The following is a 27941-nucleotide window of genomic DNA, read 5'->3' as shown; positions in this document are numbered from 1 at the left end:
ATACTGTGGAATTCTGCCTTCAAGTTCTCTGGATAAACCACCAAGATCATTTCTGGGGGAAAAGCATTGCTACCATCCATGTACTAACCGACGATCTAAGGATCTGAATGCGAGGACTTGTAAGAACTGGGCCTTCTCCCTTATTCAGAAGACACTTCGGGGTAGAACTTATTTAATTAGAAATTCTTTTCATGCTAAACATTTTTTTCTTTGCTAATTAATGACAAGTCTATCAAGGAGATTTACTCAGAAAAATGTATTTCCTACTTTTTCATGATGTGCTCATTTCTTTTTGAGATACTTTGTTTTGACGTGAAGTTTTTCTTTTAATTTTGAAAAAAAAGATCAAAACATGAAACTCGATCCAAAATGTTTTTTCTTTTTTAAATGTCAACTTCTCAACCCTCTTCAAGGTTCAGGTCTTATTGGACCATTCCTCTTTTATTTTGCTTCAGCTGAGGAACCAAAAGAATCAGTTATTCACAGAATTCTACTGTTCTGTAACTTACTTACAAGGCTTTGTTTCCTCTGCAGACATAGAATCATAGAATCATAGAATTGTTGAGGTTGGAAGGGACCTTTAAGATCATCGAGTCCAACCTTTAGCCTACCCTGACAAGAGCCACTTCTAAACCATGTCCCTAAGTGCCCCATCTACCCTTTTTTTAAACACCTCCAGGGATGGTGAATCCACCACCTCCCTGGGCAGCCTATTCCAATGTTTAATAACCCTTTCAGTGAAAAAATGTCTCCTAATATCTAATCTAAACCTCCCCTGACGTAACTTGAACCCGTTTCCCCTTGTCCTATCACTTGTCACCAGGGAGAAGAGGTCAGCCCCCATCTCTCTACAACCTCCTTTCAGGTAGTTGTAGAGGGTGATAAGGTCTCCCCTCAGCCTCCTCTTTTCCAGGCTAAACAACCCCAGCTCCCTCAGTCGTTCTTCATAAGGTTTGTCCTCCAGACCCCTCACCAGCTTTGTAGCCCTTCTCTGGACACGCTCCAACACCTCAATGTCCCTCTTGTAGCGAGGGGCCCAAAACTGAACGCAGTACTCGAGGTGGGGCCTCACCAGTGCCGAGTACAGGGGGATGATCACTTCCCTAGTCCGGCTCACCACACTATTCCTGATACAGGCTAGGATGCTGTTGGCCTTCTTGGCCACCTGGGCACACTGCTGGCTCATATTCAGCCGGCAGTCAACCAACACTCCCAAGTCCTTTTCTGTCGAGCTGCTTTCAAGCCACTCTGCCCCAATCCTGTAGCGCTGCATGGGGTTGTTGTGTCCCAAGTGCAGGACCCGGCACTTGGCCTTGTTGAACCTCATACCATTGGTCTCAGCCCATCAGTCCAGCCTGTCCAGATCCCTCTGCAGAGCCAACCTACCCTCAAGCAGATCAACACGCCCGCCCAGCTTAGTGTCATCTGCGAACTTACCGAGGGTGCATTCGATCCCTTCATCCAGATCATTGATAAAGATATTAAAGAGAACCGGCCCCAGCACCGAACCCTGGGGGACACCACTTGTGACTGGACACCAACTGGATTTAACTCCATTTACCACCACTCTCTGGGCACAGCCATCCAGCCAGTTTTTTACCCAGCGAAGAGTACACCTGTCCAGGCCATGAGCAGCCAGTTTCTCCAGGAGAATGCTGTGGGAAACAGTGTCAAAAGCTTTGCAAAAATCCAAGTAGATAACATCCACAGCTTTTCCCTCATCCACTAAGTGGGGGGATATTAGGTTTGATAGGCATGACCTGCCCTTCACAAACCCATGCTGACTGGGCCTGATCACCCTGTTCTCCTGCATGTGCCGTGTAATGGTACTGAGGAGGATCTGTTCCATGACCTTCCCAGGCACCGAGGTCAGACTGACTGGCCTGTAGTTCCCCGGATCCTCCTTCCGTCCCTTCTTGTGGATGGGTGTCACATTTGCTAACCTCCAGTCAGCTGGGACCTCCACGGTTGTCCAGGACTGCTCATAAATGATACCAAGTGGCCTGGCGAGAACCTCCGCCAGCTCTTTCAATACCCTTGGATGGATCCCATCTGGCCCCATAGATTTGTGCACCTCCAGGTGCTGAAGCAGGTCCCTCACCATTTCCCTTTGGATTAGAGGGGCTTCATTCTGCTCCCCATCCCTGTCTTCTAGTTCAGGGGTCTGGGTGCTCAGGGAACAACTGGTCCTACTGCTGAAGACTGAGGCAAAGACTTCATTAAGTACCTCAGCCTTTTCCTCATCCTTGGTCACTATGTTGCCGGCCTTATCTACTAGAGGACAGAGATAATCCTTAGTCCTCTTCCTATTGCTAATATATTTATAGAAGCTTTTTTTGTTGTCCTTGACAACAGAAGCCAGGTTTAGCTCCAGCTGGGCTTTGGCCCTCCTGATTTTTTCCCTACATAGCTTAACTACCTCTTTGTAGTTGTCTTGAGTGGCCTGCCCTTCCTTCCAGAGGCCATAGATCCTCTTTTTTTCCCTAAGTTGCAACACTAGCTCCCTGTTTAGCCAGGCCGGCCTTTTTCCCCGACGGCTTGTCTTCTGGCACATGGGGACAGCCTGCTCCTGCGCCTTTAAGACTTCCTTCTTGAAAATCATCCAGGCTTCCTGGGCTCCTTTGCCCTGGAGGACTGCCTCCCAGGGGACTTTGTCAACCAGGCTCCTGAAAAGCCCAAAGTCCGCCCTCCGGAAGTCCAAGGTAGCAGTTCTGCTGACCCCACTCCTTGCTTCTCGCAGAATTGAAAACTCTATCATTTCATGGTCGCTGTTCCCAAGACAGCCTCCAACCTTCACATCCCCCACAAGACCTTCCCTGTTTACAAACAACAGATCCAGCAGGGCACCTTCCCTAGTTGGCTCTCTCACTAGCTGTGTCAGGAAGTTATCCCCAGCACATTCCAGGAACCTTCTAGACTGTTCCCTCCCTGCTGTATTGTATTCCCAGCAGATGTCCGGCAAATTGAAGTCCCCCACCAGGACAAGAGCTCGCGATCTTGAGACTTCTCCCAGCTGTTTATAGAATATTTCATCTGCCTCCTCATCCTGATTGGGCGGTCTATAACAGACTCCTACTACGATATCTGCCTTGTTAGCCCTGCCCCTGATTCTTACCCATAAACATTCAGTCTCATTATCACCATCATTTAGTTCAAAGCATTCATAACACTCCTTAACATACAGGGCCACACCCCCGCCTCTCCTTGCTTGCCTATCCTTCCTGAAGAGCCTATAGGCATACATGGCAGCACTATAGCTATGTGAGTCATCCCACCACGTTTCTGTGATGGCGACTACATCATAATTATCCTGCTGCACAATGGCTTCCAGCTCCTCCTGTTTGTTACCCATGCTACGTGCATTAGTGTATAAGCACTTCAGCTGGGCTACAGGTCCTTTCTCCTTTTTACTGGCGGGAGCCGAAATTCTGCCACCCCCAGACTTATTCCTAAGGAGCCTGGTTATGCCCCCTATCTTTTCCAAGTCTAGTGCCAGCATGCCACCTTCAGGCTTTTTGCTAGCAAGCATGGATCTATCATGCTCTATAAGCATCTATAAGCTCTATAAGCTTATCTATAAGCTCTTTAAAGAGTATCATGGGCTTTTCAGTTGGAGGGATCATTCAAACACATTGAGCTGGGATCTTCTAAACACTCAACATTATAGACTTCATCTCCTCTTATATCAAGAACATATACATTGAAAGCTAACTATCTTGGGTGTTTCATGGAACAAAAATCCTGATATCATGCAGATAACCTCTCTTTTTTTGACAGTGAATTTAATAGGAATTTGTTCTTTTATTTGGATCACTTAGAATAGCACTGTTTCTTAGCAACAGCATGTGGTAGAAGACTTAGATATACAAGAAGCAACAAACACGACATTCACTAGAACAGCGAAAACTGGAATGAAATAGCAAAATCAGATTTAGTTAGTTTGACTGTTTCTCTCCCAGACAGACACACATATCAGTACTCTTTGGAAAGCCACTAACCCCAGATCTAAGCCTTTCCTCTTTTGGTTGAGACACAGTACACTGTGTAAAATATGGCATTGTAAGTCAGGACACAGAAGTGCAACTACAAGTAGCTGAAGGGATGGAGGAGGAAAGCAATTTAAAAAGCACTGTCCCATAACGACAAAGGAAATGGCAACCCTGAAGCTTCTAGTTATATTTTTCAAGTAATTCAAATGCTTCTGCTTCATGCATGTTGATACAATCCATTTTGATCAAGATTTAATCCTTGGACTGAACTGTTGAATCATACAATAATATTTATAATAATGTCTTATCAGGAGCAGAATAGTAAGCACTCTAATAAAAGAGTAAAACTTATTGCTCCCTTCCTCCTCTTCTACAGCAAACAACTTCAGCCACAGAAAACAGATAGAGCTTTCCACGTCTCACAAAATCACGGCTAGAGCCAGAAAGTCCAGATTAAAGCCTGCTCTAACATTTAACATAAAGCCTGCTTTTTCTGCCCAAACCACTTGCGCATGTCCTCGGAGCTTTCTCCACGAGAAGCATGGAAGATGGGAAAAGCTGTGCTGTCCTGGAATTTAAATTTTTATTTTTATATTTATGGCAACAACTAACCCAAAAGAATTTCATGGTACTACTTAACATATAACCACAAAAGAACACTTTTCCAAACAGTGAAAAGAATCCATAATGAGCAGAAAATAAGCTGTTACATACCTTGAGACTGCTATAACTGAATGACTTCGATGTGTAAGGGGTTTGGAAAAAAAATGTATTTGTCAGTTGTGCTAAATTATTCAAAAAGATTATTTAAACCAAGGTAAACTCCCTAAGTTGTATCACTTTTAGGCTGGCGTCTTGTGCATTTTAGCCACCTGTTTAGTGGAAGTTTCTACATTGGAAAGCACCCTCACATCTGCCTTTTTTCTGATGGCATTTATCCTCCTTTTTCTCAGCAGCTCATGCCAGACTCCAGTGGTGCAGAATGATTGGAAATTTTTTCTCCTCCTGTGAACAACAAGTGAACCATCCATCTTAAACAGCAAAGACTATCACCACTCCCTCCCAGCAAACTGAAACAGATAGGTAGCAGTTTAACTTGTTCTGATCAAGACATTTTGTTGCAGATGAAGGGGAACATGCAAATGGCTGGAAATGACTGTTTGTAGATCTATGATTACACAATATTGTGTAAAGTAAAGCTAATCTGAATAGCCATATGATCTAGCTTTCCCTGTAGACAGTCCAAAAATCCATGAAATATTATTTTTGCTTCAGCAAACAAAGGTGTTCTCTGAAAGCACATTTTAAAATGGCAGCACTACCTAACTGTGCTGGTAACATGGCAAGATTACAAGTTACGTTTTTTGAAAACTCTTAAGAGTTCATAGAGATTTCAAATACCTGAGTCTACATCCACCCTGAAATTCCAGCACTCCAGTAGATAGTAGCACTCCATACATGGTCCATTATACAAATATATGAATTTTAATACGTGCAAGGTATATAAATATATTTGATGGGATTTTAGTATACTATTATATTGATAGTTTATACTATAGACTATTAGAGGACTTAAAATACTCTGAAAAATTATGAAATACATGAACAGTTGTATTAGAGAGCTCATACAGTGAAACAAAAAAGAGAAACATAAAGAAGAACTAAATCAGAAGAATTAAAAAACAACTACAGGACATAAGCAAAGACCTCTCAAAACTCCTTTAACACCTCTTCAAGCACTTTAGCATCTTTAGTGCATTCATTTATTTATTATTTCTCTTCTAAAGTATTCTCAGTATTCAACGAAAATCCTGCTGTGACCTTTGCATATGAAAAGAAAAAACCCAAACCCAAACAAAACCCAGAAAAACCCCTACACTACAGGTGTAATAATTAATTGAGCATGAAACCTATAACTTTGTATATGTTTTCCTTACTTCTAATGTGGCAACCACCAGTATGGTTCCAGACTAGTCTCATAGCAGAGGCCTGTTCTCAGGCTCTCTCTGAAACAAAAAACAAAACCACAAATCAAATAAAAATTTAAAAGAGGCAAATATAAAACTCTTGTGTGGCTCATTACAATGACCTAACTTCACAGTCACCGTTAAGTTACCAGTGGTCTTTATTTGCCATTTCACGTGTGTAAAACATGCTTTGTTCCAAAGGATACCAAAGCACTTCATCTGTACCGGTAACATTTCAGGAAAGAGACACAGCAGATACTTAGTGAAAACAGTTTAGAACAGTAAGTGCTCCACATTGCATAAAGCAGGGAATAAATGTAGTTGAACACTAAGTTGTGACACAATGATGGAATGGGACCTCTGCGAGCTTATACATATGCTTTATGTATTTTAATTACGCAGCTGTTATTCAAACTTCAGGTAACATGCAAGATACACTTAATTAGCAATTGTTCATACATTACTGATTTCTCTTATGTGTGTGAACTGTGCACTTCGGCTGGATAATACAGATGAGAACTACTTCATTCAAAACACTTTAATTTAAGCTAATATGAATAATGAAGCATTTTTACTTTTCATTGTAAGTCGGGTTAAATTCTAAGGTTAAAGCCAGTTATTCTTATGCAACTAGACTGAACAGTAATTGCCCTGAGGCAAATTCCTATGCTAAATTTGTGATTATCTTTACAGCATCCCACTGCAATAGGCTTTCTCTGCTTAGTCCTGTCGCTTTTGATAAAGATTATTTTTCCTCTTAATTTCCCTATGTTACACTATAGTGTTGCATCTACCCACCTCACTTTCTTAAAAGCTCTTCATAGCAAAACTATCATTCTATTAGTAGCCATAATGAATTATTGCTAGGCAACCCCAAGCAACATGCTTCTTACTGCGTGCCACTGTTTCATGGTTCAGACTTTCACTTCTATGCTTGGACTCCACAAAGCGGATTTACTGTTTCCTCAGCCGTCCATGACTAACACTAGCACAGCTCTATGATCTACACACAGTACCTTGTTTATAATGTTGTGATGTGACAGAAAGCAAATGGAATTATTATTCATTACAATTTTCACTACTGTTCTACGCACCTTGTTCACGTATGGACAGTCTTCTCTCTCTACCCACATATCCCATGAATCCAAGGTTTAGATCCTGGCCACCAGATCTGCACATACATTTTGAATATTCTCTGCCCTGTCCCAAGAGTAGAGCTGAGGTACCATTCCGATCCCTCAGTAATTCACAGTTCTGAATCTGTAGCAAGGATAAAAGATATGTCTGATGGAATTATCAAGACAAATAAGCATTTTCCTTCCACAGACTGTTAATAAGTATTCCAGTTCTACTGAGTTGCGAGCACTTACCTGGCATGCTGAGGTGGGTGTGCAATGCAGTTGCAGCCAACAGAAGAAATTCCAGTTCTTGAAGTGGGAGCATGGCTGGGGTAACGGGCTGATGCTCTGAATATGTCAGATAGAGAGCAAAATAGTTTCTTTCTCTCAAAGAAACTACAAATGTTGGACTTCCATGCCACAGATTGAGTCCTAATCTGAATAAAAAACTATGAAGATTCATTAGAAATGAGCTATAATCATTTGGAAAGCCTTTACACTGAAATATTTTGAGAGAGAATCTGTTCTCAAGCCTGTAAATAATATTAAAGTGGTTTCTTAAAAGGTTCCTTACGTAGAAACCTCAACCTAATACCCTGATTGTACCTGTACCTCTCCCTGATTTGTTTGTTGTTACATTTTTTGTTGGTGTTACTGTCGCTTTTAAACAGAGTAATGAACAAATCATTAGAAGAGTCACACTGTGTGAGACCAGGATCAATCTAGGACATTATCCTGGTTCTTGTGGGGCCAATAGTGGATTCCTCTATTGAATTAGAGGATGTAGAGAATAATTCACTAGTCACTACTTTATACCAGTCTTAATGTCATCATTGTCTCTATAACCTTCTTAGGCATCTCTTTTCCAGACCTCCAAATTATGGTTTAGGTAGTAATTTTTAAAGCCATTTTTCATTTTGTCCTTTTCTGTTCTTCTTGTGTTTCAAGGATTCTTTCTTTACTGATCTGATTTCCTTTGGATCAGTCAGCTCTCACAGTGTGCTGTTGTTTTAATGTTTAGAAATACAAGACACGGGAGGAGTGTGCATGGAGTTAGGAATGAGTAAATAAAACAGTATCAAGGAAAGTAGGTCTGACCCAAAAGGCAGCTGTAGGGACAGAGGATGTCAGATCACTCCTGGAAGCGAAGCATCCACCGGGCTCTGCGCCGAGACGCATTGTGAAGTTTTCCTGAGGACTCACAGGCTCTGCTTTATCAAAAACTAAGAGCGTTAAAGGTATTTTATTGTATAGACACCTTACTTTACAACTTACCACCCATGATGTTACATTTAACTAATGCAATAAGCTAATTATTCAAAGGAATAAAACTTCAGTACTTATTTTTCTCCACTGACCACCTGACCTACTTGCTACACTTACTACATCAGGTAGCTTGCCAGAGTAGGTTATAGTTAAAATTTATATTTATGATATATAAAAAGTCTTCTATTTGTCCAATATATTGCTTTATACCTCAAGAACGTAAATGTTTTTTGGAAATATCTTGCAACTCTTCTCCTATGCTCAGAAGCAAGTTTACTGTGTTATCATCTATACTGCATTTTATTCAAAAGCATATAAAATATATGAGCTCTTTCTTGCTTTAAAGTTGTAACATATTGTGACATCTGGATGTTTTCGCTCTATCAGGTTTCACTTTTTTTTTTTTTTTTTTTTTTTAAATAACCTGTATTCTTGGCAGGAGTCATGAATTCCTATCTGATGACAGAAACTTTATGTTCTATAGCACAGGTATAGGGATTCTTTTAAAAGCAACCTACTGTGAGGCTTCACTTCACAGGCTGGGACTATTGTACATTTTGCTCGGGAGACAATGTAGTATGTTGCTTTTTGCTCCTTATTTGAACAGACAGTGAAGAAAGTGAAGTGTTTGATTACTGTCCAGCAGGTTGTTTTCTACTTCTACCTCCCAGTCACAAAATGTCTTGTGGAACTGACTTCAACTAAAATATGAATGCAAGAATGAACCTGGAAGTCACAAAATCATAGAATGTGTTGGGTTGGAAGGGACCTCCAAAGGCCATCTAGTCCATCTAGATGGACTGCAGTCAGCAGGGACATCTTCAACCAGATCAGGTTGCTCAGAGCCTCATCAAGCCTGGCCTTGAATGTCTCCAGGGATGGGGCCTCCACCACCTCTCTGGGCAACCTGGGCCAGTGTCTCACCACCCTCAGTGTAAAGAACTTCTTCCTCATGTCTCATCTAAACCCACCCTGCTCTGGTTTAAAACCATTGCCCCTCATCCTATCGCTATGTGCCCTTGCCAACAACCCCTCCCCAGCTTTCTTGTAGCCCCTTTAGGGACTGGAAGGCCGCTATAAGGTCTCCCCGGAGCCTTCTCTTCTCCAGGCTGAACACCCCCAGCTCTTTCAGCCTGTCAATAGTTATTTTAATAGTTATTAAAATTTTACAATATGAGCTAAGCATAACATATTCTAGAAAGGATCTGATTTCTAAGAGAGAAACTGAGACTAGGTGAAAAGAATGATAGAAAGGGCACAGAAACGATACAGATCCAGTGTACCGTGCAAGAAAGGAAACTGAAAAATGGATACCCCCCCACCCCCATAACAGAGTGTCTAAATAGTTGGGGAAAAAAGAATCTCCAAGCTTGCTAGTTTAGATGATGGAGGAAAAGTGTAAGGTATGCTGACTTCAGAGATCATAACAAGAAACACTATTGTATGTACTCTTTTAAGATGGCAGATAAGTAATTTTTAAGTTTACAATACTTGAGTGTGTTGTTGAACTATGAAAACAAAGAACAAAGTTCTGCTGAGCAACAGCGAGGGTGGTTTTTTTACTTTTTTTCTTCCTTTTTAAAAAAATCTGTTCAACTACTAGCAACACTTCAGACAGAATATCTTCCTCAGAACTGAAAAATGATGAGGGGTTGAAATTTGATAAAATGGGATTCTGTTTGCTGACTCTGTTCCAAGTCTCAGGTACAGAGAAGACAATAAAAGTTAGCTAGTGCATCACTCTGGTTTTCTCAGTGAACCTAGCAGGACCTGAAAATCAGCACCAACATCTCAGCAACAGGATGACAACACTAGAAATGGTGTTATGAAAAGATAACATTACTTATTTTATTGGTAGAAATAACAACAGAACTAAAAAAACTTGAGTATTAAATTGGTGGCCAGTGAAGTTGAATGTAAAAAAATGCTCACAACCTTATGGTGAGCTATTAATAAAATGTGTTTGAGCTAAATGGAGAAGTTTTTTCAGAAAATGCCAAGCAGCATGTAACTCCCTGAAAAGTTATGTTTTTGTAGACTTATTGGTGTGTGGAAAAATGCAGTGCAGGGAAAGAAAACACTGTTGCAATCAGCAATGAAGTGTAAATATGAGATTACTAAATTGCTAATTACAAAAAGAGAGACTCCTTTTTTAAAACTTCAAGTGGTTAAGTCAATGTTGCATTTCCTATTCTCAATATAGTACTTACTACCCAGATCAGTGTTTTTGCTATACAAAAATTGTACTGCTAATAAAATTCAATATTGTATAATGTGTATACATAACACAGATCTTTACAGGGGATGATTCTTCTCTTAAACAAAGGCAATAGGAGTGTCTCCCTACAAAGATGGGTTGAACAAATAACATGGAATTTGGGACAAACACATTCCATTAAACAGATTTGAAATTATTGTGCCTTGCTATCTGCACAGGGTACCCTGGTGAATTTCCTTCTCGATGCAGAAAGGATAACTGTATTTGCAACCTGGAAAAGATACATCCTATTAGGAACTACTCTTTGTATTTGGAACTTCATTTAATTCGCATGAACACTGATAAGACCTGCTCTCAGAAACCTCTGAGCATTGAGCGCAGAATGATCTAGTGATGTGCAAAAATGCATTGATGTACGTGATATAACAAACTTTGATATTTTTAGTTAAAACATGACTGATTTCAAGTATATCAAGGACGTATTCCATAAATTCTGCAACTCATTTTTCTAAAAACATTTTTATAGTTCTTCAAGGCTCAAGTCTCTTTAATTTTGAAAATTACTTTTCATAAGCATATGGTCTACTTATATACAATTTTTCGTAGAAGACTACAGAATCCTTTCTGCGCTTTCCCATTGAATTCACTTTAAATGCAAAAAATACAGGGGGTCTTCAATTTGGTCTGTCAGATCGACAGCAGGGGAGCAATACTATGATGGAAACACTTTAAAAATGATAAATAGCTCCAGCCACTACAAGACTGAAAATAAATAGTCACCCCTGGCGAACAAAATTATTTGAAGTGTGGTCCTCCATGATTAGTAGAGACTATCTCCCATTGTGCTATAAATCTTTCAAAATGGATTGCTACCACTTATTCCTGTTTAGAACCTATTATCACTGTCACATTATATGATACTTAAAAAAGGTACATACAGTAAAGCATATCAAACGGCAACCTGCAAATACTGACTGAAAATCAGAGAACAGAAATGATTAATTATTATGCAAGAGCAATACAAGCGGGTTTGAAAACGAGACAAGGATAATCACACACTTATCAAAAAGCAAGGTAAACATAAAAAAGAAAAAAGAAACAGAAATAGTCTTTGACACACACAAAAATCACTAGCAGCTGTATCTAGATACTATATTGGTAAATGGAGAAGAAAAAAAAAAAAGCTATGGCTTCTAAAGTCATTGCAGCTTCCCAGCAAATCCTCATGGAACAGGAATTCAGCAGTCTCAACAAAACTTCAGCCTATTAATTCTATTTTAAACCATGTCCTCAAAAGGAATCAAGTTCTTCTAACCAAGAACTCAAGAGAGTGCTCACCTAGACTCAAACGCTAATGTCCACGACATTGTCTGGAAAATAAAATGACTTCATCAGTAAAGACAGAAAGACAGTATTGAAAACAGAATAAAACACATCCCATATTAATTAGGCTAAAACCACCATTGGCAGAATAAAGTTTCTTTCATAGAAGGAAGTCTTCTTCCTTAATTTTCCTCTCTGATTATTTATACAAACATCTGAGATCTCCAGATTTTGACAGGAAACTTCACAAGAAATGTCCATTGTTGAAATACAAAAAAGTATATGGAAAAATACTTGAAAAGTCTAATAGCTTTTGTATGACAACCCAAATAATCTCTGAAACATTAGAGAAACACATAAACATATTATGTGTCTCATAAAGCTGAGAAACACATTCTCAGGTAATATTCCATTAAGCTGCTTATTCTATGAAAGAACTTTATGAATCCATAAAACTCCTGTAACACAAAGAAATCCGAACGTACATTGCTTTAGTTCATGATGTCAATAGAAGATAGCAGGCTCCTTTCTCAGGCCTTATGCATTCTGCACAAGGATGTAGCCAAAATATTTCTAACTTCTATTTTTTAACATGAGTGTCATCCCTTTTGTTCTTCTTTAGCACATGATTAATCTAGGTTTACTCTAGTCTGTTCTGCATTACAGACCTGTAATGACTTCAGGACTGCAGAAGAGCTGACGAGATTTCCTAGTAAGGTACACTTATGCAAAGAAAAATATCACGTTACCAAGCATTTTAGAACTTAAGATAATAAAGTTGTAACTCAGTACTGTGCAAAGCTAAGTAAAGCAACATGACTAGTCACAACGTTGTTGACACATTTGGAGTCCCTGCACAAAGCCGGCATTCCCCGCTGTGAGCACAGCAGCAGTAGAGCTTGTGGGAAACACTGCACTGTATTTTCCCCCCCATACAGTTTGCAAAGTGATAAATTCATAGTAACTGTGATGGCATCATTTGGAGTTCAAAGGGTTAACTTTTTCCATGTTTATGTTTTTACTTTAAATTCAGTTTCCAGTTTACAGACATTTTAGAGTAACTGTATAAGCAACTGTTTGATATCTCAGAAATCCTAAGCTTTCCCTCTATATGAGCACCTTTTACTCAACAAAGAATCACCATATTCTTTAAATACCTGTCCAGTTCTTCACCAAGGTTGTTATTCTATTTGCATCTGTACAGTGTATTTCTTAATTTAGAAATGTGAAAATGTCACAAGTCAAACTTTGCTTGAAAAGAAAGCTTAGAGACCAAGCAATCACTATCACAACCATACCATACCCTTCTTATTACTAGACCTTTGTAGCTTAAATGGTGGACAAAAGACTTTCTTACATTGTTTTTAAATTGCTCACTTACTTAGAGAAATAAATAAATATAGTGGCAAAATAATAGAAAACTATCAAACCATCAGAGACCATTAGTTTCACATTATATGCAGGCCTCTTCCTTGAGCTCTCAAGTCCTATGAGGTATTAAATTCTGAACTAGGATTTGACAGCAAAGATTTGCTATTACATCCTGCAATTTTATAGCAAACAAACAGCTTAATTGACCAATGAAAGTAATGCTACTTTTAAGAATCTCCCTTCCAAAACAACTAATTTGACTCCTGAAGAGAAAAACAATTCCCCCCAGACTCCCCACCACTGCCACATGCATAATTTTTACCATTATACCCCTCCTATTAATCCCAACATTATATTCAGCATTTTCACCTGAACAGCCAGGTTGAGGTACAAATTGCAAGATCTTCCAACATTTTTCCTGTAAAAGCTTACAAATATAGGAATTCATAAGCCTGATGGCATAGAGTACTCTGTACAATCAAGTTCTGTCCTAGAAATCCCTTCAGCCACTCTTGGAAATCTGAACTAAAATGCAGTTTCATAATGTAAAGTATGATTTCTCCGTGATCTATCCCAAACAGCTCATCTTGATGATTTCTATATTTCCACAGCTGATTCTCTTTGATTATACTGCTTACTTGTCCAGTTCCCAACAAACATAACAAAACTGCATGAACTGGAAACAGAATCAGGTTTTTTGCACAAACAGACGCTCTAGGTATCTATCAAATTCTTCTCAACTAGACTGTGAAAAGCCAAACCTGATGATTAATTTGAGCATCAAACACAAACACTCAGAACTCAGGAACAAACTGGCCGCTGTCTCCCCGACAGGATAAAGACATACACTTTTAATTATATTGCAAATAGGAAGAAGAAAACTGATCTTTTTGTCATGGATGTCTTCCCTTTTGTGTTGGGTTTCAGCAGAAGAAGTATTTGAAAATCTTAAGTTATTTGTTATCTTGTAATGAAGAGACTTTCTTCCTCTACTCAGACAGTGTGAAAACTGCATTGTTGACACCTGTAAACTGAAGGCCCATTTTTTTTATATGTCTCTAATTCACTAGTCTGGATTGCATTCATGTGGAAAAAAAGATTTTACAAGACAAAAGGGAAATCTACACTGCTTTCCTGACTTTCAAGGGAAATTGGCCATGTTTGAAGAAAATACTGACATTTGTCACAGGTTGAATCACATTTAACTCAAATACGCGTTTATCATTAAAAAGAACACATAGATGTTTACAAACAGGGAATAATATATTCGGCGTTTTCTTCCCATCGTCTTTAACACGTTTTATATAATCAGTTTCCTGATTTTTTGGGTCATTTAGACAGCAAAGCTTGCTTATAAATTCTACGATATAAACAAGGTTCACGGCAGAAGTTGATACTCAACACAAAAGGCGTGAAAAAAACGTAGTACCATGCTTCAATGACACAATCAGGAACTGAATTTGAATTTTTTTCAAGTAACATCATTATACTCTTTTCACCAGGAGCCTCCTCAAGCCACTTTTTTGGAAACTTTTTTAAAAAAAATTATTTTATGAACCTTTATGTATATATATGTTAGATTACACAGAAAACTATACCATATTTTTATATTTTTTGAAAAATGTATTTTAATTTTTCACTTGTTTTATTGTCCTCCGCTTATAATTTATTCTGCAAAAGAACGGAGACAGAAACGCTACTGCCCGTAACTGCTTTTTCACACTTCCTTGTATCCCTATCAGGTGTTAGCTCTATTCAGTGCTCCCACTTTAACTCTTCATCTATGGGTGCCCTTACCTTTGTCTATTCAACGACTCAACTTTCAAAGGTGGAAACAAAAAATAAATCAGCAACTGAGCCTTACTTGTAGCCGGTAACCACTGACTCGATGTCTCCCATCAATCCAACTGGTCATACCACGTTGCTCTCCATCTCTCTTAGATCCATATTTCCAATCTGCTATTTGCTTTGTCTCTTTGGACTGAAAGACAATTGGGAAAAGAATGTGTTTGTTTCCATGTATTGGGAAAGTAGTTAGCACAACACTGGAACTACAGTCCTGAACCCAATGTTCTTTTTGTTACCTGCATAATTAGTTGGACATCATTTAAAAAACAGTTTTAATGCACAAGGTAGCTTTATCTTCTGTAATGTCATCGTTTAATACAGGTATATCATTTTTTTAATAATATAATTGAAATAAAATGTATTTTTTGCTAATACATTCTTGGAGTATACTTTTTCACTATGGAAACATTCAGACACATAGTACTCCTGTAGCACGAACTTTCATCCCAAGGGAAGCAGAGGGCTTGCTGAGACACTCACAAAGATGCTGGCTTGACTTGCTGTGATTTTGGTGGCGTAAAATTACAGGTCAGGGATCAGGACAGACTGAATGACAGCTTCCTAGCACCTTGCACATTCAAATCTTCTTAAATGAGGTGGAATGAAGACACAGCCAAAGACACACTCAGATGTGCATAAAGAACTTGAATAGGTCACAATTTATACATAGCCCAAAGATAGGTCCCAGAAGGACTCAGAAATGTAGTAAACCAATTATTTTTATGTTCTCAAAACAATTAAAACGTACTAATATCCATTTACATATTTATAAAATATGCTGTAATTGCCAATTTAAACTAATGGGACAAAGAGAAGACCTACATGCAGTCACCTTAAACAAATTCATTTAAATCTATGGTGTGGATGATGCTGAATAGCACAACTCAAATAACTGAAGGAAACTTTAATTTTTATCCTGCTTTAATATTTTTTCATCAGTTATTTTACCCTGAAACAAGAACTGATGTACAGACTTAGATCACGTTGTAACAAAGTGGCACAGTGAAATTCCTCAGCACCAGTTGAACTTAATCCTAATCCTAAACCTTAAACCTATATAGTATTATTTTATTACTAATATGTATATACATATATATATAAGAACACTAGCACAGGATCTCAGCTGATAACTGTCATTGCCTTACCCATAATGTACTGAAGACTCAGTACTTTACAAATAAAAGCATTCCACTAAGTTAGAACAGCACAAGAATAATTTTTAATTAAGGTCTATAAATCAAAATATTTTGTACTGTTGCTTGAAATAATATCTATGCCCAGCTAGTTTATCCACACACACACACACACACACACATGAAGTAAGTACTGATATAAAAAACCCCACTCTCTATCTTCTGTTAGTGTCTACGCTTAAAATTAAAATATCATTTCTGGAAGCTCTACTCACTAGAACTGGCAGATGCTCCGTGGAAAATTGCCATTAACGATTAACACATAATGAAGAATCAACCTGCTGGGGCACCTGGGATAAATTTAGTTTTTTCAATGCATTATTATTCCACTTGAGTGAGATAATAGATTATAATTTTAGAGAAAGTGACATATGGAACATTTATGAGACTTTGCAAAAATCATTTGAAACCCTTTACTTAAAACATTTATCACACACTCTTGGTAAGGGAGGGGAAGGACTTTGACAGTGAGATTTTGGTGGGCCAGCTTTCTTAACAGAAGACTTTTATCTCAAAGCTAATTCAGCTATAAAGCCAATCTATAAAGTAGATTTCAGGCACTACTCTTGTTCTTCAAATTCAGCCCATTGTCACGTTGCTAGTTCAGTCGCCTGTTTCAGAATCTGTATCCAAATCTCTCTCCCAGTCTCGTCATGCAAAGGAGGGCACAAATGCAGCTCTTGTGGAAACCCTGTGAACAGGGCAGCCACCAGCCAAAGTGGGACAACGACATGTGCTGGATCGGGAAGGGAACTGCCATCTCTGTCTTGGAGAGGCCCATATCAGGAGGAACCTAAATTTGACTCACTGACAATATGTGACAGTTTTTTATATTAGAAGATACAAATTCTTCACACACAGTATCTTCACATCCACCACATTGCTGTAAAGAGCTTCTTGTGTCCTAGCCCTCTGCTTCAGCCACCCTTTCCTCCAGAGAATGAACCTCTCCCATTAGTGCCTGCACCACATGTACCCTCTGGATGGGTACTTACACCTGTGGAAGCAGACTGAGAATCGCCCTCTGCTGCTGGACATCTGCCAGCACCTTACTCTTAAATGTGTTACTTTTTGAAAGTGTGTGCTAGTTTACTTTCTCCTTTAATTAAGTGTCTAAGATTATGTTCCTCTTACTGTTCTCTATTCTTACTAATCTAGTTAGCAGTAGTTGTGATCACCACATGAGCATGTTTAAAAAAAGAAAAAAGCAAGGTGACCCAAGGTCTCTGTATTTTCACCTGTGCCAATTCCTGACACAAACTCCCATACATTTTGTGTTTGATCTCTTCAGGATTCGACTCAAACAATGTCCAATGTTGCCATTATCCTACTTTTGAAGTACACAAGTATCCTACTTTTAAAGTAACACAATTTCTTAAGCATTTATTTTTAAATGCTTCCAGTGCAAACAATTCCTCCTGTAGTAGGATAACGTCTTGTTACTGACAGGTCACATACATATATATACATATATATATATTATTACCTATAATGATGTGCAGTGATCAGCATAGAGTTGTGTTCAGAGAGCGAGTCGGATGGTGTCCTGCAGGGGAAGCTTTGTAGTACGGAGGGGCCCTGAGGCCGAACAGTCAGTATTCAGTATCGTATCTTTGCTTTAGCTCCAATCTGAACCACTGCCCATCTTGATTTCTGCTTCCATCAAAGACGACGACTCCTGTCTTGCTTCCCGTCTGGTCAATTCTGAATCCCAGTTCTTGCTCTTGCCTCCAGGTACAACAGCCCAAATTCTTGCTCATGCTATCCTTAAATGAATAGATAAAGCAGCTCAAGAAATATCTGTAGAAAAAACAAGCCTGTAAAAGAATATTTCAACTGCATGACTACAACACTCTTATTGCAAAATAGAGGGTATTTCATGGTCTGTCACAGCTTTGAAGCTCAGGCATGACGGGGCTGTTGCACCAAGGGAACAAAATGAAACCCCAAACGGCATTCAGAGGCCTCAGTACCTACTGCGTCTACCTAGTGATCTGATCCTTTTGCACCACATCACCAGTTGTGAGGGTGTGGCTAATGCTGTATCGAAGACCAAGAATACCCTCATCTATTGGAGAGAGAAATTACTGTTCCAAACACCAATTATTTTGAAAAATACTGGAAAACAATAAGCTGCTAATTTCCAAGGGCACAGAACTTCTTATACCAACTTTTGTCAACCTTTTCCTCCTGCTTCAGAAAGAAGTTCTGACCAAGTCTTTGTTTGCTCTGAGATGAGGAAGTCGTGGCCACGCAATTATCTGCATAATGGTTCCAGGTACAACTAGTCTGACCTCTGGCAATCTATTCAGAGTTTTTCCATTTTCAAACTTCTTACTTGTTACATATAATGGGCCATTGAGCTATTCCAAATTTGGCTGGAGTACAAAAAAGCTTTCAGACATGCTGCAATAAAGACTTAAAAGGGAACTGTAAACCACACTTTTAATTCTTTAATTGCTAACCTGTATTTTTAGACTTAAGTATTTATTTGTAAGGGATACAGCAGTCTATATAATAATTCGTAAAAAATGCACGGAGCACGATAAAGCTTTGAAGGAAAAAAAAACTTTGCTAATGAAATAACAACTGTGAGACTGAAAAGTACAGGCAGGCAATGAAAGCTACATGAGTCCACTGCGCGAGCAAGTGAGATCCAAGCACAGAGGGTTCTTTTCCCGGCGCTTACCTTTCTGGCTCTGTATCTTCTGGGTATTTAGTTACCTTACTAGGACGCTAAAAGGCAGAAAAACAATTTAAGTATTCTAAATACCTGATGGACTTACAGGCTTTAAAGTGACAAAAGTGGTCATAAAATAAATTCTCTGGAAAATACTCTTGCTAAAATAAGATACGATTAAACACGTGTACTCTTCTTATATCTAATTAAAAGGTGAATATAGAAGGAATATACAATAGCAACGTTTAAATTTAACTCTAAATATACTTAATTGAAATCCTTAAAAGTATTTGAACCTGTATTTTTTTTAAGGAAAGAGAAAAAAGTGCTCCAACATATCTGATTTTTCTTAGTCAACACATAAAAAATGCCAAGAATAACTTGGAGATTTGCATGCAGGCCAGTAACGCCCAGTTTGACGTACGCCTGCTTCCATTTCACTGAAGCAAAAATGTCTCTCTCTGATCCACTTAAGCATTCAGAAATTGTTTTTTTTCGAGTAAATAAATAGCATCATTTAAGTTAAAAGCAACTTTCCGTATCAAAGAAGAAAAAGGGAATCCCAGCCTACCAGACACATATTTGCATATCAAACTGTGGACCCCAGTGTTTTGTGAATACTATTACATTTCAAAACATCTAACTTCATATTCTGAACAGCAGTGATCCTTATGTATATTTTGTGAATTAGTTGAGTCATTTGCTAGGACAGGAGTTGACGCATCGGCAAGATTACGCCAGATTTGTGACAATGCCACTGAGGATCACCAGAGCTGGCTATTTCCCACAGTTAGGTTTTATATAGATAATAACTACAGACCAGTCTGTACAGAAATGAAGCTGGTGCTACAGGACTGGGGAGTGGTGCAGTCTACAGCTCCTTCAGCTAATCACATGAAATAAAACAGGCCAGTTAGAGCTGCTGCTGCTTCTGGTTTTTTTGAAGGATAAGAGCAGGGATTGTTTTCCTTTACCTTTTAATAAAGCAGAGCTTTATAAAGAATGAATGCTGACTGCTCTTCTTATGTCAGACTATGCAAGAAGACCAGGTTAAAAAACACATAAGGTCTGTTGTAAGAATGCTAACAAAAGCAGCAAGACTAGTTTTATGAAGAACATTTTTCTAAGCACATTCCATCATGAACTGACATATTCTCTGTATTGCAGCACTTCCTTTGCTAGGCCTGTATTCATGGTCGCCTTGTCATGTTGCTCTTGAAGAAAACATGCAAGAAGTTTTCACTCCTGAGAATGAGGCAAGATTTGAAAAAAAAAAAAAAACCAAAACAAACCAAACCAAAAAAAAACCACAAACCCCAGCCCTGGCAATAGCTTCAGAGCTTGAAACACTCTAACCTGAGGAACCAGCTACCCAAGAAAAGTGTTTGCCTCCAGGAATATGCCAGAAATAAGAACTGTAATCAGGTACTGCTCAAATCCATACTGACTAAGAGTAAAGGTGGACAAAGAAAACCAGTCACAGCTTTCATTGGTTAGGAAGATGCAAAACTGGCCCAGCAAAATTTCACTCATTTGTCAAATTGACAGAATCCAGTTAATAGAAAAATCACACACACACACACAAAAAGCCAGGGTTATTCTTTTTCAGAGCACTGAAATAAAGATAGAACGCACTTCAAACATGTTATGGAGTGCAATATCTAAATTTTTCCACTTTGAAAGAGTACCTTTCTTTGAATTTTACCAGTATCTTTTAATTTTTTATGTAAAATAATTGCCCTCAAAGTATCTGGAAATATTTTTTCACAAGTGAAAAGCATGGTTAACGATTTTGTTTTCATGATAAACTGGAAAATCAGTAGTTACATTTCTGCAAGACAGTTGCTTTGGTTTCAAAAACCAGCATGTATTCAGCAGGGAGGACAGACTCAAGTTGTGACAGAAACGTAGGGGAAAAAATCTCACCTGGCACCTCAAAAAAACCTGCTGACACTGGCTGATTCAAAGCTCACGCTGAACAATCTGATAAGTTAACACGTCATTGGCAATTTCATCTTCCCTTTAAAGACAGTCACATGCACAGCTGAGTATGTCTCCACAAAAACGTTTGATTCATAGTTCTGTAGCTCCTGGCTCAGAAACTCTCTACAGGTTCCAAGATGCCCAGAGCCTTGAGGTAGAACTACCCTGATCCTCACAGGGGTCTTACAGTCAGGATGCCCGATTCCTAAATACAATTTACTCTGTGTCTCCCTGCCAATTCTATCCTGTACTCCAGGAAAATTCTTCAAGCTGAATATGGTTGGCTGTTTTCAGGAAAGAACCAGTTTCTCCCCTGAACGCACCTTCTTTGACTCAAAACCCAGCAGCTGGGACACAATAAAGATGACTTTCCTGCCTACTGCCCAGCCACGCCTTTTAAGAAGAGACATACACATATACATATATAAATATTTGTAAGTAATCAGCTCTACTGCATTTTACATAGCCCATAAGTTCTCCTGACATTGGGTATTTGAAAATGAACACACATTTATAGACATTTTTCATACGTAAATACCTTTCATATTTTGGATGGATGCTTGAGAGTTGATTTGTCCTTTAATATGTCCTGCAGTAGAAAAATTCAATAAAGTAACAATCCAAGCACATTTTTCATTCCAGGAAATCTCTATTGCGGATGCTCTTTCTTTCCTTTCCTGCTTTTTCTATTGATTGCCCCTTCCACAGTAACTAGAAGCCACATATCTCTTGGTATGATGCTGAAGCTTTGCTTTTGTGTTTTCTCATTTTTAATAGGCTAATTTCCTTTCTCAGAATGATTTTGTGAATTCTCCAACATCCAAGAAGGCTAAGAACAAACTGTAAAGATTAGACAGTTTGTAGATGTTCTGTCTGCTTATTAGGCACAGGGAGTTTGATCTAAATGAGTTCTGCATTCTCCCTTTATTTTTCTCCCTATAATCTCTCTTACTCACATGTAGTTCACATATGAAAAGAAAAAGCCTAACAAAAGAAAAAATGTTAAATCATTGTTCTGCTTTAGATTCTCAATCCCTTGAGTGGTTCCCAGCCCACAAGTGCTTCTTTATTCCTTTCATTCCAATTACCGTTTAACCATCAAATGAAATAACCAGCAAAGAAAATAAGTTATGCAATATATGGCATTCCCCTGGAAATATTAAGTAGCTTTTACAATAGGTTATTTGACAAAGCTGAGAAACAGATAGAAGCAATTAACATCAAATTGCTACTTTTCTCCAAAGGAAAATATTTGTTTAATTCCACCATTCAAATGAAAAGAGAAATTTAATTACAACAGTGTTTTATAGCTGTCTGTCCAGATTAACAAAAAGCATAGACATATCTCTCTGGAGTCCTAGTCAATATTAATGTGGAACGTAGGTAAGGTTGGCTGAAGAACATGGCACACGATGTTAACCGTTCCCTTCCTCACATGCCATCACACAAGATTTTAAGGTCTGTAAACTATGAGCACCATTATTTTTCAACAAACACATAACTATCTGAAGATAAGCAAATAAAAATATTCATTTTCCCATCTTTTATATTTAAGCTGCAAGTTTAGCATATGCTTGGTCTGCAACAGGCCACACTGCAGTTTTCCATACTCTGTTGCCAGCTGGGAATTAAGATTGTATGAAATGCGATTTTCACCAAGACAAGGCCAGCAAATCAGGACTATGACCAAAATTCCCTGAAAAGCATGGTAGCAGGGACAGTAAACTCTTGTCTAAGCCTGCAATGCACAAGACAGCTCCACCAAATTCTGTTTCTCTCGCAAATAGTCACCCGTGATCACACAGGGAGCATTTCCATTTGCATAACATTGGACAAAACCCATCATATCGGTAAAGAATTACGAACATGCACATTGACTGGCACCTCGTTTCTTCTGAGCAGGCCAAATTACATTCAACACAATCTCAAAAGCGCTGAGGGGAATTTGTGATTCTACTGACAATTTTGGTCATCTGTGATGAGTCAGTTATGTTCTGTTAGTCAAATAGCTGTTCACAATCCTTCAAACGTGATTTGATGCCTAAAGGAAACTGTAAGTCTGCTTTAGGTTTAGGGAGAGCTCTGTGGGGTGGGACCTTGCCACATTAAAAGTAGCATCACTGACAAGGAACATTGTTCAGCAGTACAGGAACTACAGTACCTTTTAAAACATCTTTTAAAATTAGGAACACTAACACTACAGGTGTGGCAGGAGCTAGTCCTCCCCTTTTTTGCTTTTCATTTTGATCTTGATGTCATTTATTTGTATTTACAGAGAACAGGTAATTAATTCAGAGCACATGTTCATTGTGGGGCTGCATTTTCTTACACACTGAACGACAAAATAGAGACGGGTGGAAAAACTGCAAAGGGAGACAAACCAAACAGAAATAGGTTATGAATCTTAAAATTCTTGTGTACTGAGAGGACAAAGAATGAAAGTGGATTTAATTTAAGAAATGGGATTTCTATAGAAAATTCAACCATCAAATTCACAAAGGTCTCTTTCAGTGAGAGTACTGGAGTATTCATCCCAGGGCTTGATAAATCCAACTCTTACTGTATTCAAAAATTTGATTGAAGCCGGCAGCTTATCGTCATTAGATAATATAATACAGGAAAAAAAAACAGGAACACATTAAAAGAGCTGGTTCGGTTACAACTGCAGCTGCTTCCTGTAAATTCCATCTTTTGAATAATAAAATTATTGGGCAATTAAAAGCAATTGCCACTTCTGTTTTCCTACTGATAAACATTATAAAAACCCTCAGAACCACCGCTTTTTCCTGTTTATAGCAAAGCTCATCATCATCATCATCCAGCAAACTGTTTTGCGTAGGTCACACTGCATTTGCAATGTAAGCTTAAAAAAAGAGCTGCAATAGGACCAGCAGATTTCTGGCTTCTCCTTAAGACCAAACAATCCACACTGCTACGCCATGCTATTACAAATGTGCTACCTTATCGAGCAAGTCCGCATTACACCGCCTGGCATATGTTTTTAGTAAAATCTGTTGTCAAATTATGGTGCTGAGTTCAGTACATGTTTGAGTGCTTAACCAAAATTACTGAGCTGAACGGTATGCTTCCGGGCAAAATTTTCCACTTGCATCAGAACAGGCGTTATTTTATAATCTTGAGATGCATTGCTCAGCTTACCTTGCCTGTATTCCCTGCAGTCACAGGCCACAGGCCTTTGTGCTGACTTCGCGAGGCCTGAGGAATGAGGCTTGTCCTGGCCAGCCTGGAGCTCTCTTAGGGCTTGCTCAGTTGTACGGGAACCTTTCCCTGATGACCAGTTGGCTCTGGACCAGCAACTGGAGCAGGGCTGTGGGCCCTGCGGGCTCATACCAGCCAGCTGGGGAGAGAGAGGATCCAGGGGCCAGCCACAGCCCAGAGTAAGGCCAGCGACTGGAGAGATGCTCATTGTGTACTTAGAGATGCACATATAATATTCATATTCCACCGACAGACTTTCAGCCGGATCAGCCAGGGAAGGGAACAAGATGAGGCTTTTGATCCGATTTGTGTCTACATGAGTGCTGAATGTTTCTGTCTGTGTTGAGCGGCTTGGAAAGTGGCGGGTGCATGTGTTAGCGTGCGTGCACGCACCTACCGCACACACACATCCAGCCTCGCTACTGGCCAGACTCGGCAAGAGAGACCTGTGCCCACCTCACCTCCACCATATACAGTGACCTTGAACAGTATCCACTCTAATAAATACTTTCAGCTCCTTTTTTTATATTTACTTGTTTGCTAACGCTTTCTGCACTAAAGCAAATATATTTTGCAGGAAGTTCTGAAATTCTGTCTTCCTCTATGCATAAATTATTTGCTGCTATGCTGGCTGTGCTGAAAGGCAATAGGGCAGTATTTTCACAGGCCAGCTAGTAATTGGATGACTTACCTGACAGGACACATGCAAGGTAATGGTGATCAGCTATCATCCGTTCAGCAACAAGACCACTTCATCAGCCATAGGCTCCGTCAGAGTGTACGTGATAAATTTTGTCACCTGCAGTGGGATGAAAGGTAATGTAAAATTTATTAGTACTAGATAAAAATAGAAAATCTGTGGATAAAAGTTTCAGTGTGCATGGCATAGAAAAGACTTGCTTTCTCCTTCCGTTCCAGACTGTAACACATATTTAACATTTTCACCCTCTTAGTCTAAAAACTGTATAATTTTTCAAACATAAAAAGCGATACAAAATACAGAGTCCTTGTAGAGCAGATTGACAGGGCTCCACTTCTTATCACAGTAGGTTTTGTTTAACGACCAACTGGTTGATTGAAATAAATGGAGGGCAAAAGCAAGCTAAAAAGTTTGATGTGATAGTTAATTGATGGCAGTAAATTAAAATAAACAGCAGTCCTTTGGAAAACTGCTAATGGATTAACATTGGCAGCAGTTTATGGGAGGTGATCCCCTGTGAAAATTCCAAAGACCTTTACCCTCTGCTCTGACAAATACACTCTGAAATTGGATCCTCAGTATACACAAATATAAATGAAATGAAAATTCAAACCTGAAAACAAAAGAAGACGTGGGATTGTCTCTAACAGTCTCAACAGTTAAAAATCTGTAGAACACCTTGACTACTAAAAGACATAGGATATATAAGAAAAGCTGCCTCTTAGCAATGTTACAAGACAGACCCTTGTTCTGTACTTCACTACATCCTAGCAGGAACTAATGTCGTGAGTGGGAGGAGGATGGCACCCGTCACACACTAGCAGAGGCTGTTTCTTTACCGTATCTTCAGAGAGAAAAAAGAGTCTGAAAACCTGTGCTCTCACCAATCTCCCAGGTTACTTCTGCTTCATGCTTCTAACATACTTAAGCAGTGAACTGTACATTTCTGGGTCAATGCAGGTTTAAGGTGTGTGTGTGTGTATATATACACACTTGAAATACAAAAGATGCTCTGCATCTCCGGTCCCAAGCTTTACATTTCAGATCAGATAAACACAGAGGGACTAACACAGGTATCTGAATAATGTGAGCAACTTAGAAAAACAATAATGCTGGAGTGCAAAGTGCATACTGTAGAATGACCAGAGAACACAGAAGCGGCTGATTTCCGTATACTGCAAAGAAATGTGCTTGCTCTATTGCCCATTTCAAAGCAGCAGCTCTTATCTTCATTTACAGCTAATCTGCTAAAACAGACAACAAAGAAGTGTTGTAAAAGTGAAAACCACTGAACGTTACAGTCATTTTACAAGCAACATTTAATTTTACTATGTTAACGTGTAAGCTGAACAATGGAAGGAAACACAATCAAATACTCATTGTATTTAAAGAGCTTCAAAAAGATCAATTATCTTTATATGGATAAGAAACTACTATTGATTTCAACAGTGTTATTCAAATTCCATTTAAGCAATGAAATGCACTGCTTTTTTATCAGAAAGAGTAATGCATTATACTGATGCAACCCAATACTAACACTGTTCAAGGGTATAAAGCGAGCAGAGACTACTGGCTTCTCTGTGACAGAGAAATCTCTCCAACATCGATCTTTCTAACTGAATGGAGCTTAAAACAGATTTCTTTTTCAGCACTCCTACAAAAAGACTGGATAGAAATAATGCATCTCTAAAAGATGCAAGGTAAAACCTACTTATAGCACGCCAGCAATTCCGTATATGGGCTAGACTGTATCCGGCTGTAGAAATGTGTTTTCAAAGACAAACGAAAGTCACTTGCGTAGATTCACAGGCAACGCTGACTGGCTTCTAAGGAAATTCACTGGCATCCAAAACATCTCAAAGAAGAAAAAAACCATGCTGTACTCCCCATCAAGCCAAGCAAGTCTTTGCATATTACCAAACTTATTTTCTTCCATGTTGTAGTCAATTGAAACAGGTGATTTTATGTAAAACCTGGCTTTTACACCATTCCAAATGTCTCCACAGTTTGATAAGAACTTAAAGCAAGAGAAAAGAAGTTATTAATGGTTTAACAGAGCAGAGCTAGGCCTAGAAAGAAAGTCTGACACAAATACAGGATTGTTTGCAGCATTTCTTTAGTGTCTACTGACAGCCTGCTTGATTACAGCCCTTTTCTTCAGTCAGAACACAGCTACGCTCCCAAATGGTTGTGTGACTCTAATCAATCCACTCTGCGTTCACCAACAGAAAAAAAATGGGTGCAAAATTGGGCTGTAGATTTTTATTAACCTCTACTGTATAGAGGAGAAAAAAAAATAAATATCGAAACTGATAAAACCTAACTCTCTGTGTAGACCACAGTAGCAGAAATAACACTGCAGAGAGAACCTAAGATTTCTACGATTACCTTGAAAACCTTGATAAACAATTACCACAAGAGAAAAAATTATCCATTCTGCATAGAATACTGCTCTCTGGGTGAAGAGCAACTAGGAAACACGATTTAAGATAAGTTATTTAAAACTTGTTATATTAAATGTACACTTTTCAAGTCTGGCCACTTCCAAACTGTAGGCAAAAGCTCATCTGCCCCAAAAGCTCAGTTCAGATGGCCAACTGGCAACTGAATCCACAACTTCTGAAGTGAAAATACAAGGTTCTGTGACACAGTGCTCTGGAGGACACAAATATAGTGAATGATGACAGGATTACATTTGATGTTAGGATTGTCTACACATTGCATCTGCCCTTTCAGGTTTACCTCTTTTACTTTTCCTCACAGTTAAGAAGAATTGCCAGAATTGTTTGTGTATGCAGCGAAAATGCAGTATTGAATTTTAAATTACAATCAGTATACATACACATTTTCTCCATCTACCTCCAAAGTCCCCAGTCTTTAGAATGCAACAGTTTCTACTGGTTCTATAAAATTTTCAACATGTTTTCAATATATTGCCCTGCAGTTTGACAAAATCGAATACTCACTTGCATAAAAATACTCCTAATAGGGAGGCAGCATCATACCTCACTCACCACCACGGTTCCTTGGCAGACATTCACCTTCAGCTGAAGAACTCTTACGCTG

The sequence above is a fragment of the Larus michahellis genome, chromosome 9, assembly GCF_964199755.1.
Source record: "Larus michahellis chromosome 9, bLarMic1.1, whole genome shotgun sequence".
NCBI classification, from domain to species: domain Eukaryota; kingdom Metazoa; phylum Chordata; class Aves; order Charadriiformes; family Laridae; genus Larus; species Larus michahellis.
The sequence above is the reverse complement of the archived record's forward strand: the minus strand, read 5'-3'. Positions refer to the sequence as shown.